Source organism: Panicum virgatum, chromosome 3N (assembly GCF_016808335.1).
Source record: "Panicum virgatum strain AP13 chromosome 3N, P.virgatum_v5, whole genome shotgun sequence".
Lineage (NCBI taxonomy): Eukaryota > Viridiplantae > Streptophyta > Magnoliopsida > Poales > Poaceae > Panicum > Panicum virgatum.
Genome location: NC_053147.1, coordinates 57,052,962 through 57,071,062, shown reverse-complemented (window position 1 = coordinate 57,071,062; position 18,101 = coordinate 57,052,962). Strand labels below are relative to the sequence as shown.

The 18,101-nt window shown below is 49.4% G+C and overlaps 1 non-coding gene across 1 annotated transcript; it reads right to left on the bottom strand.

Moving 5' to 3' along the window:
* Positions 1–270: 270 nt before the first annotated feature.
* On the bottom strand, positions 271–377 carry LOC120668236. The gene has a single exon (XR_005672333.1). It is a non-coding gene; the product is annotated as a small nucleolar RNA R71 (small nucleolar RNA).
* Between the last annotated feature and the right edge of the window lie 17,724 nt (positions 378–18,101).

Sequence of the window (18,101 nt, the reverse complement as noted above, 5' to 3'; positions counted from 1 at the left end):
AAGATGGGTCTCATTACGATGGTGCAGGTCAGCCCTTTCTATGGCAAGGCCAATGAGGATGCCAGCGCTCATCTCTAACAGTTCTTGGAGCTCTGCAGTACTTTTGTTGTCAAGGGAGTATCTCAGGATGCTATCCGACTCTGATTGTTCCCGTTCTCTCTGTCAGGGAGAGCAAAGCAATGGTTTTATGCTAACAAGGCTGCTGTGGACACTTGGGACAAATGTGCCAAGGCGTTGCTCGCGAAGTTCTTCCCGACGGGCAAAACCAATGCTCTTCGCAGAAGGATTTCGAACTTCCAGTAGGCATCAAATGAGTTAATCCCTGAAGCTTGTGAGAGACTTCAGGAGTACATTCTGGCGTGTCCACACCACGGAATGGACAATTGGCTCATTCTCCAAAACTTCTACAACGGGTTGACTCAATCTTCCCGTGATCATGTGGATGCCGCTGCGGGTGGAGCTTTCTTCTCGCTGACCATTGAAAAAGCTACATCATTGATCGAGAAGATGGTGTCCAACCAAGGTTGGAGCGATGATCATCTCCAACCACATCAGCAAGGCATGCACTCCATCAAGGAGGCTGATATGCTCCCGATGAAAATTGATCTCCTCCTCAAGAAATTCGAGGATTATTCCCAAGATAAGGCTCAATTGCAAACACTTCAAGCCTTAGAAACTCGCATGACATGCGAGGTCTACGGGAATGTTGGATATTCGGGTGACAACTGCCCGGAAACCCAAAAGAAGCACTATGTCTTAATGGTAATAGCAATGGGCTTCGTCCACAAGGAGGTCAGGGGTGGAATATCAAGGAGGTAATGGAAACTCAAATTCTTTCAATCCTAACCAACCTACCTTAAGGGATCTTGTCTACGGCCAAGCGAAGATCAATGAGTCCCTTCAGAAGAAGTTGGCCGCTACAGACAAATCCATGGAGACCATCCATGCCAAGATGGACGGATCCTCCACAGCCATCAAGAACCAGCTAAGTTTCAACAAGATGCTTGAAACTCAGTTGGCTCAGCTGGCTGCTGCTACTCCTGCTGCTGAACTAGGGAAGATTCCGGAGCAACCCGAATTGACTCTAGAGAGTGTCAACGTCATAAATGCTATGTGGGAGAAGTCTCCCAGCAAAGCACCCTTCACCAGCTACGCAGAGAAGCTCACACGCCCCAGAAGGAGCACGTGGGGTGAACTAGTAGCTACAATATGAGAGGATCCTGGAACCCCAGTGATCAGTTGCTCAATCTTTGACTTCAACTTTGATCACACTGTTGGTATTTTACAACGTCACGAATAAAATCCGCAAGCGCACAGATACCACTGTAGCTTTCACCCAAGAGTATTCCAGGGTATCGTATCCACTGAGGAACGCGAGTACGCTATCTATAGGTTAGGCTCATCCAAGGACACACGCGCCGGTGTGGATAAGATAGAAGAGAGGACTTTCTATATCTAGAATCTATGCCTAGAAGAAGAGATCACGTCGCCTTTATACTTCGAGCTAAAGGTATCGACCGACTTATGCAAATCGATAGTTCTAATATGTGCTCTATCTGATATCCGAACGTGGAGGATAACTAAAAGACTCGAACAGGGCTGTCACCACCTGCCGGCTACCTCTACAAACTGTGGGACTATCAGACAACTGAGTGGTATAGTCTAGCCTAGACACCACGTCTACACCTTTCCCTACTAACCTTAGCCCTGGCCAAGACTACCCTTTTCTATCCGGGGTCTTAAGCTAAGATCAAATGCTACTCGTTAGCATATACATCAACTAATATAAGGCAGAGATGATAACTTGCGATCTAAACTCTAATTCCAAATAAACAAACAAAGAAAATCTCGAACACTTACAACCGAATAAGCATCCGTCGAGGTACAAGCAGAGAAGAGTGCCGACAGACCGGCACTTCCCCCGACTCCTCCTCACTCTCCTCCTCTTCTTCTACACCTCCTAGTCTACCTAAGCATCTAGGATGAAGGCCTCAAGCTCCAAGGGAGAAAGGTGAGTTGAGAGGGTGTGATGTGTGTGGTGTGTGTGTTCCATTCCTCTACCCCCCCCCCCCTTGTATTTATATGAGGGAGCTACGGGCTGAAGCACCTGGAACCGACTTAAGCAACCAGTAGGGAGGCGCCACATGTCGAAGCTGAGGTGGTGGGGCCCATGGGCCTGGTCGGCCGACCATTAGGTCGGTCGGCCAGCCATGTGGGCCAACCGCCCCAGCTTCGTCCAGCAGACTGTCCTGGGCCTCCTTGTCTTAACCCAGTTGGGCTTGACCTGTCTTGAGTGGTCTGAACTGGGTTCTTGGGCTACACTTGGTCCATTTGAGCCTAAATCGGTGCTCTGATAATTTCTACGATTATGTCGGGCCAAAGTGTACTTGAAACCTGCAAAATTAGTTCAAAACCACCTGCACACATTCTCAAGCACCATATGTGGAATTGGTTGATAAATAAACCCTATGCTAGCATTTATTCCACTTTGTGGTTCCCTTTTGTGCAAGAGTTGACGGTCAAAATTGGTCATTAATGACCGTCAACAAGATCCCCCACACTTGGCCCTTTGCTCGTCCCGAGTAAAGCTCAGGACTAAGGTGAGCTGATAGCTTTCTGATAGAATATCCTGCACAAAAGTTATTTCATACCTTGCTCTTGCTTGTGAACTTGAATGTGTCTATCATGATATCTTGAGTTGTTGAAGAACTGTAACACCTGGTTTATAAAAGGACATAAACCGAGCAATCATATACGTGCCAGGATCAAGTCACACGTATATACAATAGAATGAACAGTATATCACAGTACATATCACGAATAAGACATAATAAATCGAAATACGAATGTTATTTATTACATTAATGACAAAAAATGTCTGATACAGCGGAAGCGAAGTACAAATACGGTAAAAGCTCTCCGAAGCTGAGCAGGGCGCCACAGGGACGTCGACTGGGAGACGAACGCCTAGAAGTCCTCGTAGTCTTGGTAGCGCTGAGCGAACTCCCTCGTGTCGGCAGGAACTGAGCAGCAGTAGCGTAGCCAAGAGGAAAAAGTAGAGAAGAGGCAAGAGTGAGTACACAACTTGTACTCAACAAGTATAACACAAACTATGAGGCTCTAAGGTTGGCTGACTCAACTGCATTAGCTTTTAATCTTGGCAAAATTTTTATTAAAGCTATTTACTACGAGTTGATGAATTACCATTAACCCAGTTACATAGTAATTAATCAGAATTAATCATGATGCTACTGAGAACCAAACCAAACACCAACCCACCAAGGTAACCCCGAGAGGCACCTCCCTCGTCGGAAGGAGACAACCCCACTAATCAAAAGGAGGATCTGGGCCGCTCATAACCGTGAGCACGGCTAGTATAGCAGTTTTACACTCTGCAGAGGTTGCACATCTTTACCCACAAGTCGTGAGCTACGCTAGAGGTTCATCACACTTCCTTAGGTGAGATGGCTAGCGACTAACTATGAGGCCGTTACAAAGAATCTCGTTGGTAAGGCGTAACCGCGAGAGTTAGGTCAGCGACGATGGGGCCCACCTCCGGGGGTAAAGCACAGGAGCACAATCCAAGCACAGACCAAGCCGGAGGAGCAGGGACCATTGAAGCTTACTACTCTTGCCCCGCAGGTAAGTTACTCCAACCAAAAAGACCTAATTAGTAAGCCAAGTCTATCCCATTCTAGCCTTGTGGTAGCGCTGTTGTCCCCAGGTTGTCGCTATATGAACCGGTCCTTATGGAGAGTGGCCAACCAAGCACTAACGCACCGTGCTGGCCCCTCCCTAAACCAGGTTTCTACCAAAACCATTTTAACGAGAAGTGAGCCACTCAAGTGTAACACCCGGTTTATAAAAGAACATAAACCGAAGAATAATATACGTGCTAGGATCAAGTCACACGTCTATACAAACAGAATGAACAGTATATCATAGCCACATATCACGTAAAAGAACATAATAAAGCGAATACGAATGTTATTTATTTACAATAATGACATAAAAGTCTGATACAGCGGAAAGCGAAGTACAAGTACGATAAAGCTCTCCGAAGCTGAAGCAGGGCGCCACAGGGACGTCGACTGGGAGATGAAGCACCTAGAAGTCCTTGTAGTCCTGGTAGCGCTGGACGAAACTCCCTCGTGTCGGCAGGAACTTGAGCAGAGCAGTAGCGTAGCCAAGAGGAAAAAGTAGAGAAGAGGCAAGAGTGAGTACACAACTTGTACTCAACAAGTATAACACAAACTATGAGGCTCTAGGCTGGCTAACTCAACTGCATTAGCTTTTAAGTGTTGGCAAAATTTTATTAAAGCTATTACTACGAGTGATGAATTACCATTAACCCGGTTACATAGTAATTAATCCGAATTAATTATACTACTACTGAGAACCAAACCAAGACCAAGCCACCAAGGTAAACCCCCGAGAAGCAAGCACCTCCCTCGTCAGAAGGAGATAACTTCACTAATCAAAAGGAGGATCTGGGCCGCTCATAACCGTGAGCACGGCTAGTATACCAGTTTTTACACTCTGCAGAGGTTGCACATCTTTACCCACAAGTCGTGAGCTACGCCTAGTTGTACATCACACTTCCTTAGGTGAGATGGCCAGCGACTCACTACGAGGCCTTTAAAAAGAATCTCGTTGGTAAGCGTAACCGCGAGAGTTAGGTCGGCGACGATGGGGCCCACCTCCGGGGGTACAAGCACAGGAGCGCAATCCAAGCACAGACCAAGCCGGAGGAGCAGGGACCATTGAAGCTTACTACTCTTGCCCCGCAGGTAAGTTACTCCAAACCAAAAGATCTAATTATTACGCCCAAGTCTATCCCATTCTAGCCTTGTGGTAGCGCTGTTGTCCCAGGTTGTCGCTCTATGAACCGGTCCTTATGGAGAGTGGCCAACCAAGCACTAAGCACCGTGCTGGCCCCCTAAACCATGTTTCTAAAAAAAACATCTTTTAACGAGAAGTGAGCCACTCAAGCCACACAGAGTGCCACTCTCAGAATTAATTCAAGTAAACCATTAATCAAATTAATTAAAAGGACCCGGGTGTGTTATAGCGCAGCAGCAACCTAGCACAACTAACCAAAATGCAACCCAAGGATATATATAAGGATATAAAGTGGCTAGGAAAGTCCTTATAGGCATACAGTATTAAAATGCAGTATGAAATTGTAATTAAAAGTGATGGGTTGTTCATGTTATACTTGCCTCCTCGTACTGCTCTGGCTGCTGCTCAAACTGCTCCGAAGACGGCTGCTCCGGGTACTGGTTACTGGGGCTCCTCAGATGGAATCCACGTCTACTCACGAACACATGGCCCAAAACAATGCACGAAAATAAGCATACCAACAAACATTAACAAAACTAAGAAACATGTACATCACTACATAAGAACAGACACTAAACTACTCTAATACTGTTCTACGCGTCACAACGATCGCGTGGATATAAAGAACGCTAAAAACGAAGCTAAAACGCATAATCTAGGCTAAAAACAAGTTCTGGGGGTTTATTTGTAAGAAAACTAAAGTTCCAGGGGGTTTTCTGCAAAAACTGAGGACTCTAAAACATAATTAACTATTAAATCTAAGGGCTATCGTGCAAAACCAATAGCCCCTGGATGGTCGGGTTTGAATTCTGGAAGCTCAGGGGGTCTGTGCGAAGTTTTGGGCTTAGCTGCAATTATTTTTGAACTCAGCTGGACTGCGGGTTAAATTCAGAAAAACCCAGGGGCTCTTTATAAAGTTTTTCCAGGCCGAAGGGGTATCTTTGAATCTGGGCGCTTGGATCTGGATCGGAGGGCTTGGGTTTCGATGGGATCCGGAATCTAATCAGGGCCGTTCACCTCTGATCTGACGGACCAGATCCGATCCTCGAGAGGGCGGCGGCGGAGCTCGCCGGGGAAACCTTTCCCGCGGCGGCGGAGCTCGGGAGCTCGCCGGAGATGCCCAATCTGGCTCCGGGGTCGTTTCGACCTGGGTTTGGGTCGGTTGGCCTCTACGCGGCATGCGCAAGCCACTAGAGGCAAGAGCGGGGCTCGGCCGGGCTTGGGCGGGGCTTGCCACGGCGTGGGGCGGACGCGCGGCGCATCGCCGGCGTGCGGCGTCCTAGGCGTTAGAGCATCCTACAGGCCGAGATTTCTAGCGCAAACAACAAGGGAGGCTCTGGGGGGGCTCACCAAGGCTCGAAAGAGACCGGAGCTATAGCGAGCGGGGTCGACGTCGAGGTCCGGCGGCGAGTCGCGGCGGTGCTTGGGGAAGTCGCTGCAGAGGAGAGATCCGGGCTTCTGGGCTCCACTGACCGGCGCGCGGTGAGGCTGTGAAGAGGTTGCGAGGCTCAGGGCGGCCGGAGTACAAAAGGAACCGAGAGAATTCGACGGCGGCCCTACTCACCGGCGATGGAGTACGGCGTGATTTCGGGTCGCCGCAGGGGCCTAGGACGAGGAAAGAGAGCTCGGGGAGTCTCCTGGGACTCGGGCGGAGCTAGTGCACGGCTCCGGTGGGGCTCGGGCGGTGCGGAGCGTCGTGGCCACGCGGAGCAGGGGAGGCGCAGGGCGGAGCGGCGCAAGGCGAGGCAAGCTCGGGTTAACGGCGGCGGTGGATGAGCGAGATGGCAGGCGCGGAGGGCCGCAGGGCTATTTGTAAGGCGGCGGGGAGATATGGGCGTGCGCGCCCGCGGTTGGAAGGCCGGCGCGATCGGGGCCGGGGATCTCGGCTTCGGTTGCGCCGGGAAGATGAAGCTGGCGGGCGGGGTCCACGGGGTCAGCGGCAGCGGCGCTTGCGGAGGCTGCGGAGGCAGGCGCCGACAGGTGGGGTCCAGGCGTCGGTGAGAGAGGGGGACGCGGGGCTTGCGAGCGGCTGAGGGAGAGGGAGGGTGACGCTGGGAGCAGGCCGGCGCGGGGAGAGGGGGGGGAGGCATAGCAGGGCCGCGCGCGAACGAGTGGGCCGGCTGTGGGGCGTGCGGAGCTGGGCCGCGCTGAGGTTGGGTCGGGCCGAGTGTTGGGCTGGGCTTGGGAAGGGGGTTTGGGCTCGGGTTGGGTTTCCTTTGGGTTTTTCCTTTCTATTTCTATTTACCCTCTCTTTTCAATTCTAAATTCAAACAAGGTTGAATTCAAATGAATTTGAATTCAAACCACACTCAATCAATTAAAAGTATGCACCAGCATGAATGCAACACAAAATTTAAACCTATGGCAAAATTTTAATTACTTAAGGAACAAAATTGAATTAAATGCCATACTAAACACAATAAACCTTAGAAATTTAAATAAAGCCAATTAAATTTATTAATAAATACTGAAATTTAAATTTGGGTGTTACAGACCCTACCCCCTTAAAGAAATCTCGTCCCCGTGATTTAGCTGGGCTGGCTAGCAAAGAGATCTGGATATGTCTTCTTCAACTCATCTTCTCGCTCCCAAGTAGCCTCGCTTCACTGTGATGACTCCACTGAACTCTGCACATCTTGATGCGCTTGTTCGAGTAACCCTCTGATGTCTCCAGAATCTTTACCGGATGCTCAGTATAAGTCAGATCCTCCTGGACATCGACTCCATCCAGGGTGCCTGCTCCTCGGGTACTCGCAAACACCTCTTCAGCTGAGATATATGGAAGACATCATGAACTCCTGAGAGGCTGAGAGGTAACTCCAGGCGATAAGCAACTTCGCCTTTCCGCTCTAGCACCTGAATGGCCCCACATAACGAGGTGCTAACTTCCCTTTGACATTAAATCTGCGGATTCCTCTCATCGGAGACACCTTCAGGTACACATAATCACCAACACTGAAAGTCAGATCCTCCGTTTGCCATCTGCATAGCTCTCTGTCTGCTCTGTGCAATCCTCAGATTTTCGCACAGCCTGAACCATCTGCTCTGCATCATCTATGATCTCAGGCCGAAGAGCTGCTTTTCACCATTCTGATCCCAATAGAGAGGAGTCCTGCACTTTCTGCCATACAATGCCTCGAAGGGAGACTTCTTCAGACTGGCCTGATAGCTGTTGTTATATGAGAACTCAGCATAGACAGGAACTTATCCCAACTAGTACCATACTGAATAGCACAAGCTCTCAGCATATCCTCCAACACTTGGTTGGTTCTCTCTGTCTGCCCATCTGTCTGAGGGTGATAAGCCGTACTGAAACGCAGCTTCGTATCAAAGAATCATGAAGCTGCTCCCAGAACCGAGAAGTGAACTGAGACCCTCTGTCAGATATGATCTTCTTGGGCACACCATGCAAGCAGACAATCCGAGAGATGTACAACTCTGCAAGTCTAGCACCGGAGTAAGTAGTGTTCACTGGAATGAAGTGAGCAACCTTCGTCAGACGATCCACTACTACCCAAATGGAGTTGTACCCTTTCTGAGTACGAGGCAATCCAACAATGAAGTCCATAGGGATTTCCCATTTCCACTCTGGAATCTTCAAAGGCTGTAACAGACCTGCTGGCCTCTGATGCTCAGCCTTGACACGCTGACAGGTGTCACATATAGCCACGTACTCTGCCACTGAACGCTTCATCCCATACCACCAGAAACGTTCCTTCAGATCATAATACATCTTGGTGCTGCCCGGATGAATAGAGTAGCTGTGTCATGGGCCTCACTCAGAATCAACTTCCGGAGATCTTCACATCTGGCACGCAGATCTGGTTCTTGTACCACAAGTACCCTGATCATCCTCTCTGAAATGAGGAGCCTTGCCCTTCTTGAGCAACTCACGAATCTCCTGCAGCTTCTCATCATCTTCTGATGCTGCCTGATCTCTGCCTCTAGAGTCGGTACTGCCTCGAATGCTGCACTAAGGTATGATGCAAGAAGCCCAGACTCAACTGCTCGAACTCCTCGCATAACTCTGGGGCATCTGGAAAGCCACGGCCATGTTGACATAACTTCTTCTGCTCAAAGCATCTGCTACAACATTGGCCTTGCCCGGATGATAGTGAATCTCCAGATCATATCCTTGACCAACTCTAGCCATCTTCTCTGCCGCATGTTCAGCTCATTCTGCGTGAAAATTACTTGAGGCTCTTGTGATCAGTGTAGATATCACACCGCTGCCCATACAAGTAATGCCTCCAAATTCAGAGCATGCACAACTGCGGCTAACTCAAGATCATGAGTAGGATCAGCTCATGCCGACGTAACTGCCGTGAAGCATAAGCAATCACTCTGCCCTCCTGCATCAGAACACACCCAAGACCATCCTTCGAAGCATCACAATATACCGTGAATCTCTTCGTCTAGTCTGGCAGAGTCAGGACTGGCGCCGTAGTCAACCTTTTCTTCAGCTCATCAAAGGCCATCTGACGCTCATCAGTCCATACAAAAGCCACATTTTTCTCCAGCAAAGAAGTCAAAGGCTTCGCGATCTTGGAGAAATTCTCAATGAACCTCCGATAATATCCAGCTAAGCCCAAGAAGACCTGACTTCCTTCACTGTCTGCGGTGTCTCCCACTCGAGCACATCTTTCACCTTGCTCGGATCAACAGCAATGCCTCCCTGAGAGATAACATGACCGAGGAATGGAACCTCGTCAATCCAGAACTCGCACTTGCTGAACTTGGCATACAGCTGATGCTCTCTCAATCTCTGCAACACGAGCCTCAGATGCTCCTCATGCTCTTCTTCTGTCTTGGAGAAGATCAGAATATCATCAATGAAAATCACCACGAAGACATCCAGATAGTCCATGAAAACCATGTTCATCAGGTGCATGAAGAAAGCCGGGGCATTAGTCAAGCCGAAGGACATGACTGTATACTCATATAGCCCGTACTTGCAGGTGAATGCCGTCTTCGGAATATCCCCAGGACGGATCCTCAGCTGAAAGTAACCCGAACGAAGATCAATCTTCGAGAATATACGAGCACCTCGAAGCAGATCGAAGAGATCCTCAATACGGGGCAGTGGATGCTTGTTCTTGATAGTAACTGCATTCAGCTCACGATAATCCACACACATCCTCTTCGAGCCATCCTTCTTATCCACCAGCAACAACGGAAAAGCCCAAGGAGAGAAGCTGCGACGGATATAGCCCTTGGCTAGCAACTCATCAATAGTCTTCTTACCTCTTCATGCTCTATAGGCGCCATACGGTAGGGCCACTTTGCAATAGGAGCTGTGCCAGGCAAGAGATCAATACAAAACTCAATGGCGCGTTCAGGCGGCATACCTGGCAGATCATCCGGAAAGACATCCGGGAATTCAGACACCACACGAATACCGTCCGTGGGTCTAGCCTCCATCTGATGAAGAAATCCCGAAGGCTCTACTGCACTGATAACAACCTCTTGGCCACTGGAAGCTGATAACAAGACTGTCCTCTGAGCACAATCTATCCGAACTCCCCATTTGGCCAGAGTCTCCATTCCCAGAATGACATCAATGCCATTGGTGTCTAGCACCATCAGATCAGTACAGAACTCTACTCCCCTCAAAGAAACACTGACTCTCGGGCAGTAAGTGTGAGACCTCAACTGTCCCCCGGTGAAGATACTAACAGGCACCTCTTTAATGTGCTAGTATGAATACCATGATGCTCGACAAAAGACTGAGTAATGAAGGAATGCGTAGCACCAGTATCAAAAAGCACTGTAGCTGGATATGAATTAACCATGAACGTACCAATAACCACGTTGGGAGCCTCGGCCGCTGACTCGGCCGTCACGTGGTTCACCCTGCCCTGTGCTGGCGCCCTGGGCTGAGCTGGGCGCCCTGCTGTCCCGCCTGCGCCTTCCGGGGGCAAGCGTTGGCGTAGTGCCCCGGCTGGCCGCAGTGAAAGCAGGTGCGAGGAGGTCCCTGAGCCTGCTGTCCGGTAGGAGCTGCCGGACGTGGAGCCTGCGTGCGGTGCTGGTGGAGCTGCACGAGCCGGAGGTGCCGGTAACCTCTGGCCCTGACCTGCTGCTGCTGTCGAGGCGGGTACTGCTGGTGGCCTCTGCTGGTACTGCTGAGGGGGCCGGTACTGAGGCTGGTACTGCTGGGGCTGCTGGAGTCGTGGACGAGTGTTGCTGCCGGAAGCAACGGGGACAACCTTCCTCTTCTTGTCCTCCATCTCCAGGTGCTTACGCTCAGTGTTGAGCGCACTGTCAACCAGATGGTTGAAGTCGTCGAAGCGGAGGTTGAGCAGCGCGTACTGGAGGTAGTCCTCAAGACCCTCCATGAAGTGCTCCTGCTTCTTGCGGTCATCCGCAACCTCGGCAGGGGCGTAGCGTGCCAGCTGAAGAAAGCAATCACGATACTCCGTGACCGACATAGTCCCCTGAATTCACAAAGACAGATAGATATCTCAAGATTAACTCAAGATTCATAAGGATAGAACAAGGGGCATTAGCTCAAAAGAAACCGCTGAATGATTATATTTAAGATTACCTGCTTCAGTGCAAGGAACTCCTTCTGCTTCATCTTCATAACGCCCGCGGGGACGTTGTGGCTGCGAAACGCTCCCTGAACTGGAGCCAAGTGAGAGCCTCGCGGTCGTGAACTGGGTGGGACTCCCACCAGTCCAAAGCTGCCCCTCGCAGCTGTCCTGCTGCGTACAAGACGCGCTCACGATCATCGCACTGGGCGATGTCCAGCTGACGCTCCACTGCACGGAGCCAGTCGTCAGCCTGAAGAGGGTCGGACGTGTGAGAGAACGTCGGCGGGTGACCCCTCAGGAACTCAGCACGCCTGTCGCGAGGCTGCGGCGGTGGAGGAGGCGGAGGCTGAGTGTGAGCGTGCTGAAGAGCCTGAACAGTGTTGTTCAGGGTAGCCATCATCTGCATCTGGAGCTGGAAGTACTGCTCCGGAGTCAAGGGTGGAGGCATCGGGATCCCGGTACCCTGGTTGTTCTGACCCTGCTGCTGGCCAGAACCTGAACCGGTGCTCCTGGTGTTCACCATCTGATTTGAACAAAAGATTTCACGAGTAAGGATATTGCAGGAATAAATTCAGATGGATATGATAACTCTTTGCGGAAAAAGACTCAGCCATGATAAAGTAGACAGGATAGAGTGAACTGTTTTACCCCAACGATCTAACTCATTTTATTAATCAGTTAACTTTAACATCTGAGTGATTTCCTTTAAACAAATTTAAGCTACTAAGCTATGCAATCATTCCAAAAATCCAAATCAAGCATGTAGCATAATAACAAGCAGACAATTTTCACGACTTAGCCGAGTTTAGCAAAAGACTCGACTAACACAACGCGTCGCGGAACGTGCTATCGTTTATTATAAAAAGGTCACCTAGCTAACTCATGGTGGTCAGATGACTGATTCAGGCCAAAATCTACGAAACTATTCTTCAGAGAGAGAAATCAAGGCAAGAAGGGTAAAAAGTCAAAGAAGTCAAGGGGTATAATAGTAAAATAGTTTCAGCAGTCAAGGATTGGAGAGAAGAAGTCCTAAAACTCGACCAGTTCTATCTAGGCTTCGTCCTACAGTCGATATGGCTCTGATACCACTCTGTAACACCCGGTTTATAAAAGAACATAAACCGAGCAATCATATACGTGCCAGGATCAAGTCACACGTATATACAACAGAATGAACAGTATATCATAGCACATATCACGAATAAGACATAATAAAATGAATACGAATGTTATTTATTACAATAATGACAAAAATGTCTGATACAGCGGAAGCGAAGTAAAATACGATAAAGCTCTCGGAAGCTGAAGCAGGGCGCCACAGGGACGTCGACTGGGAGACGAAGCACCTAGAAGTCCTCGTAGTCCTGGTAGCGCTGGACGAACTCCCTCGAGTCGGCAGGAACTGAGCAGCAGTAGCGAAGCCAAGAGGAAAAAAAGTAGAGAAGAGGCAAGAGTGAGTACACAACTTGTACTCAACAAGTATAACACCAACTATGAGGCTCTAGGCTGGCTGACTCAACTGCATTAGCTTTTAAGTGTTGGCAAAATTTTATTAAAACTATTTACTACGAGTGGATGAGTTATCATTAACCCAGTTACATAGTAATTAATCAGATTTAATCATACTACTACTGAGATCCAAACCAAAACCAAGCCACCAAGGTAACCCCGAGAAGCACCTCCCTCGTCGGAAGGAGATAACTTCACTCAAAAGGAGGATCTGGGCCGCTCATAACCGTGAGCACGGCTAGTATACCAGTTTTACACTCTGCAGAGGTTGCACATCTTTACCCACAAGTCGTGAGCTACGCCAGTTGTTCATCACACTTCCTTAGGTGAGATGGCCAGCGACTCACTACGAGGCCTTTAAAAAGAATCTCGTTGGTAAGGCGTAACCGCGAGAGTTAGGTCGGCGACGATGGGGCCCACCTCCGGGGGTACAAGCACAGGAGCGCAATCCAAGCACAGACCAAGCCGGAGGAGCAGGGACCATTGAAGCTTACTACTCTTGCCCCGCAGGTAAGTTACTCCAAACCAAAAGGATCTAATTATTACGCCAAGTCTATCCCATTCTAGCCTTGTGGTAGCGCTGTTGTCCCAGGTTGTCGCTCTATGAACCGGTCCTTATGGAGAGTGGCCAACCAAGCACTAAGCACCGTGCTGGCCCCCTAAACCATGTTTCTAAAAAAAAAACATCTTTTAACGAGAAGTGAGCCACTCAAGCCACACAGAGTGCCACTCTCAGGATTAAATTCAAGTAAACCATTAATCAATTTAATTAAAAAGGACCGAGTGTGTTATAGCGCGGCACCTAGCACAACTAACCAAAATGCAACCCAAAGGTATATAAAGGATATAAACTGGCTAGGAAATCCTTAAAGGCATACAGTATTAAAATGCAGTATGAAATTGTAATTAAAAGTGATAGGTTGTTCATGTTATACTTGCCTTCCTCGTACTGCTCTGGCTGCTGCTCAAAGTGCTCGGAAGAAGGCTGCTCCTGGTACTGGTACTGGGGCTCCTCAACTGGATCAGCGTCTACTCACGAACACATGGCCAAAACAATGCACAATAATAAGCATACAAACAAACATTAACAAAAACTAAGGAACAGTACATCAATACATAAAAATAGCACACTAAACTACTCTAATACTGTTCTACGCGTTACAACGATCGCGTGGATATAAAGAACGCTAAAAACGGAGCTAAAACGCATAAACTAGGCCAAAAACAAGTCCTAGGGGCTTATTTGTAAGAAAACAGGGTTCCAGGGGTTTTTCTGCAAAAACTGAGGGCCTAGACGTAATTAACAATTAGATCTAAGGGCCATCGTGCAAAACTGACAGCTCTGGACGGCGGGTACTAATACCGGAAAGTGCAGGGGCCTATGTGAATAAAACAGGACTAAACTGGAAATAGTTTTGAACTAGCCAGGGGCGCGGGTTGAAAACTCAGAACCCGGGGGGTTCTTTAGCAAAAGGGGCGGGCCAAACCGGTATCTTCGGATCTGATCCGTTGGATCGAGATCCGGCGGATTAGATCGAACCGGTACGCGATCTAATCGCGTCCGTCCGCGACGGATCGTGCGGTCCAGGGAGATTGGGCGCTGGGCGGCGGCGCTCAGCCGCCGGAGCAGAGCTCCGCGGCGGCGAGCTCGCCGGAGCTGGCCGAAACGGCGTTCCAGGGGGTTATTCGAGACGCGGTTTGGCTTGGGAGCACCCTCTTGGTATGCGCAATCCACCTGTGCGCTCAGGGCAGTGGATTGGGGACCGGGGTGTGGTGCTCGCCGGTGATGGCGGGGTTGAGCGGCGGAACATCGCCGGAGTGCGCTGTGCGGACCTCGAAAGCGGGCTAAGGGCCAGAACGACTATCGCAAAGGAACGGGTGGGTTGTTGTGATGCACACCGAGGTTCGAATCGGGGAAAAGCGTGGCGCAGGATGCTTGGCGTCGCGGGCCGGCGGCGAGTCGCGGCGGCGCTCGGGAGAAGTCGCTGTGGCGGGGAGATCCGAGCTTCTAGGTGGCACGGGCCAATGCGGGCGTCACTGTGAAGCAGGCAGAGGTGTTAGCGGGGTTAGGCGAGCCACGGCGGCGAGGAATCGAGCGGAGGCCGACTCACCCACGGCGGCGATGTCCGGAGCAATCTCGGCGCTGCACAGGCCGAAGTCGGAGGAGAAGGGTCTGGAGAGGATCCTGGGCGCGCGGCGGGACTATTGCGGGGGTAGGCGAGGGCTGGAAAGGCGCGGTATGGCCGGTCCGTGACGGCGCAGAGGACTTGCGCGGCGGAGCGGTGTGGAGCGAGGGGGGGAAGGCGGCGCTAGGGTTTGGATCGGCTGCGGGTGGATGGGAGGGGCGCAGGGGTGAGGATTCCTTTTATAGGGCGGCGAACCTTGGGGTGCGTGCTAGGGACGCGGGCGCAGCGCGGGGATCACGGCGAGTCTGTTCCGCGCGGCCGTCGCGCCGGAGAGGAAGGAGCTGACCCGTGGGGTCGTGCTGTCAGCGGCGTGGGCGACGCGGGCTGAGCGGGCTGTTGCGCGAGCGGGACTGGGCCGTGGGACGGGGAGAGGCAGGCCGCGGCGCGGCGACGCTGGGAGCGCGAGGCGGATCGGGCCGAGCGGGAGGGGCGCGCGGGCCGTTGCGGGGCTCGGCTGGGCCGAGTGGAGAGCTGGGCCGCGCACGGGTGGGAGAGGGAGTCTGGGCCGGCCGGTGCACTGGGCCAGGGAGGGAAAAAGGGAAAAGGTAAGTGGGCCGGGCTGCGTTTGGGCTGGGTCGGCTTGGGCTCGGGCCGGACTGGGCCGAGCGCGGGTTTTGGCGTGGGAGCGGGTTGGGCTGGGGTTTTCCTGGGTTTTGGGCTTCCTTTCCTTTTTCTTCTTCTATTTCTTTTCCTTTCTAATTTCTAATTCAAACAAGTTTGAATTCAAATTTGAATTTGAATTCAAACCACACTCAAATAAAAGTATGCACCAGCATGAATGCAACAAAAATTTAAACCTATGATAATTTTTTAATTAAGGAACAAAAATTAGATTAAATGCCAACTAAACACAATAAACCTTAGAAATTTAAATAAAGCCAATTAAATTTATTAATAAATACTGAAATTTAAAATTAGGGTGTTACATTTAACTAATGCACCCAACACATTCATGCGCTTGATGAACCATGTTTTGAGAACTTTCATAGGAAAATTTATGGTGGTTTATTTTAATGACATTTTGATATACAGCCGCGCCATGAAAGAACATGTGGAACATATAAAAATGGTTTTGGAGGTGCTTAGAACTGAGAAATTGTATGCTAACCTAGAAAAGTGCACCTTTTGCACCGACAAGGTTGTGTTCTTGGGCTTTGTTGTTTCAGGGCAGGGAGTAGAGGTGGATGAATCCATGGTTTAAGCTATCAAGAATTGGCCTACTCCTGTCAATGTGAGCCAAGTGAGAAGCTTTCATGGTCTTGCCGGCTTCTATCGGCGCTTTGTGAAGAATTTCAGCACCATTGCAGCCCCATTGAATGAGCTAACCAAGAAGGGTGTTGAATTTGTGTGGGGTAAGTCACAAGAAGCTGCTTTTCAAGAGCTAAAGACTTGTTTAACTTCAGCCCCATTGCTTGATTTGCCAGATTTTAATAAATCTTTTGAGATTGAATGTGATGCTAGTGGGATAGGCATAGGAGGTGTTTTGATGCAAGAAGGAAAACCACATAGCATACTTTAGTGAGAAATTTGGTGGTGCTCAACTTAATTATCCTGTTTATGACAAAGAACTATATGCTCTAGTTCGTGTGCTTGAAACTTGGCAACATTATCTTTGGCCTAAAGAATTCATCATTCATTCTGATCATGTAGCTTCGAAATATTTGAAAGGCCAAGCAAAACTGAACCGCAACCATGCCAAGTGGGTGGAGTTCATTGAGTCTTTTCCCTATATTGTCAAGTACAAGAAAGGGAAAGAGAATGTTGTTGCTGATGCTTTGTCAAGAAAGAGTGTTTTGCCAAATCAATTGGAAGTCAAGGTCCCAAGATTAGAGAACATAAAGGAATTATATGCTACTGACCTTGTTTTTGCAGAACCATATTTGAAATGTCAAGAAGGAAAAAGATGGGACAAGTACCATTTGCATGATGGGTTCTTCTTCCGAGCTAACAAATTGTGTATTCCAGATTCGTCCATTCGTTTGCTCTTATTGCAGGAATCACATATGGGTGGATTGATGGGTCACTTTGGGAGAGACAAGACTTACTTGTTGCTGAGTGATCACTTCTATTGGCCTAAGATGATGCGTGACGTGGAGAGGTTTGTTCAGCGATGTACCACCTGCCACAAAGCTAAATCAAAACTGAACCCTCACGGTTTGTACACTCCACTCCCTACCCCAAGTGCACCATGGGAAGATATAAGTATGGATTTTGTTTTGGGGTTACCAAGAACTAAGAAGGGCAAGGATTTAGTTTTTGTTGTTGTGGATAGGTTCTCTAAAATGGCACATTTTATTCAGGGAAGTTGTGAGACTCCATGGCGTACCAAGGACCATTGTTTCAGATCGTGATGTGAAGTTCATGAGTTATTTTTGTAAGACTTTGTGGGCCAAGCTTGGAACAAAGTTGTTATTTTCAACAACTTGTCACCCACAAACTGATGGACAGACGAAGGTGGTGAACCGCACACTTTCCATGCTGCTGCGGGCAATGATCAAGAAGAATCTAAAGGTGTGGGAAGATTGCTTGCCACATGTTGAGTTTGCATACAATCGAGCAGTCCACTCTACCACACAAATGTGCCCATTTGAGGTGGTGTACGGTTTGATACCGATCACGCCACTTGATTTGCTGCCGCTTCCACTCCAAGAATGCACAAATATGGAGGCTTCTAAGAGAGCTGAGTATGTGAAGAGCATCCACATGAAGACCAAGCAAGAGATTGAGAAATCCAAGCTCTATGCTGCCAAGGCAAACAAGAACCGTAAAAGGGTGACCTTTCAACCTGGAGACCTTGTTTGGGTGCATCTTCGGAAGGATAGATTTCCAGAGAAACGAAAATCAAAGCTGCTGCCCCGTGGAGATGGTCCATTCAAAGTTCTTGCAAAGATAAATGACAATGCCTACAAGATTGAGCTTCCGGGAGATGATTATGCAGTGAGCAACACGTTCAACGTTGCTGATTTATCTCCATTCTTTGGAGAAGAATCAGAGTCGAGGTCGTCTCTTTTGAAGAAGGTGAGGATGATGA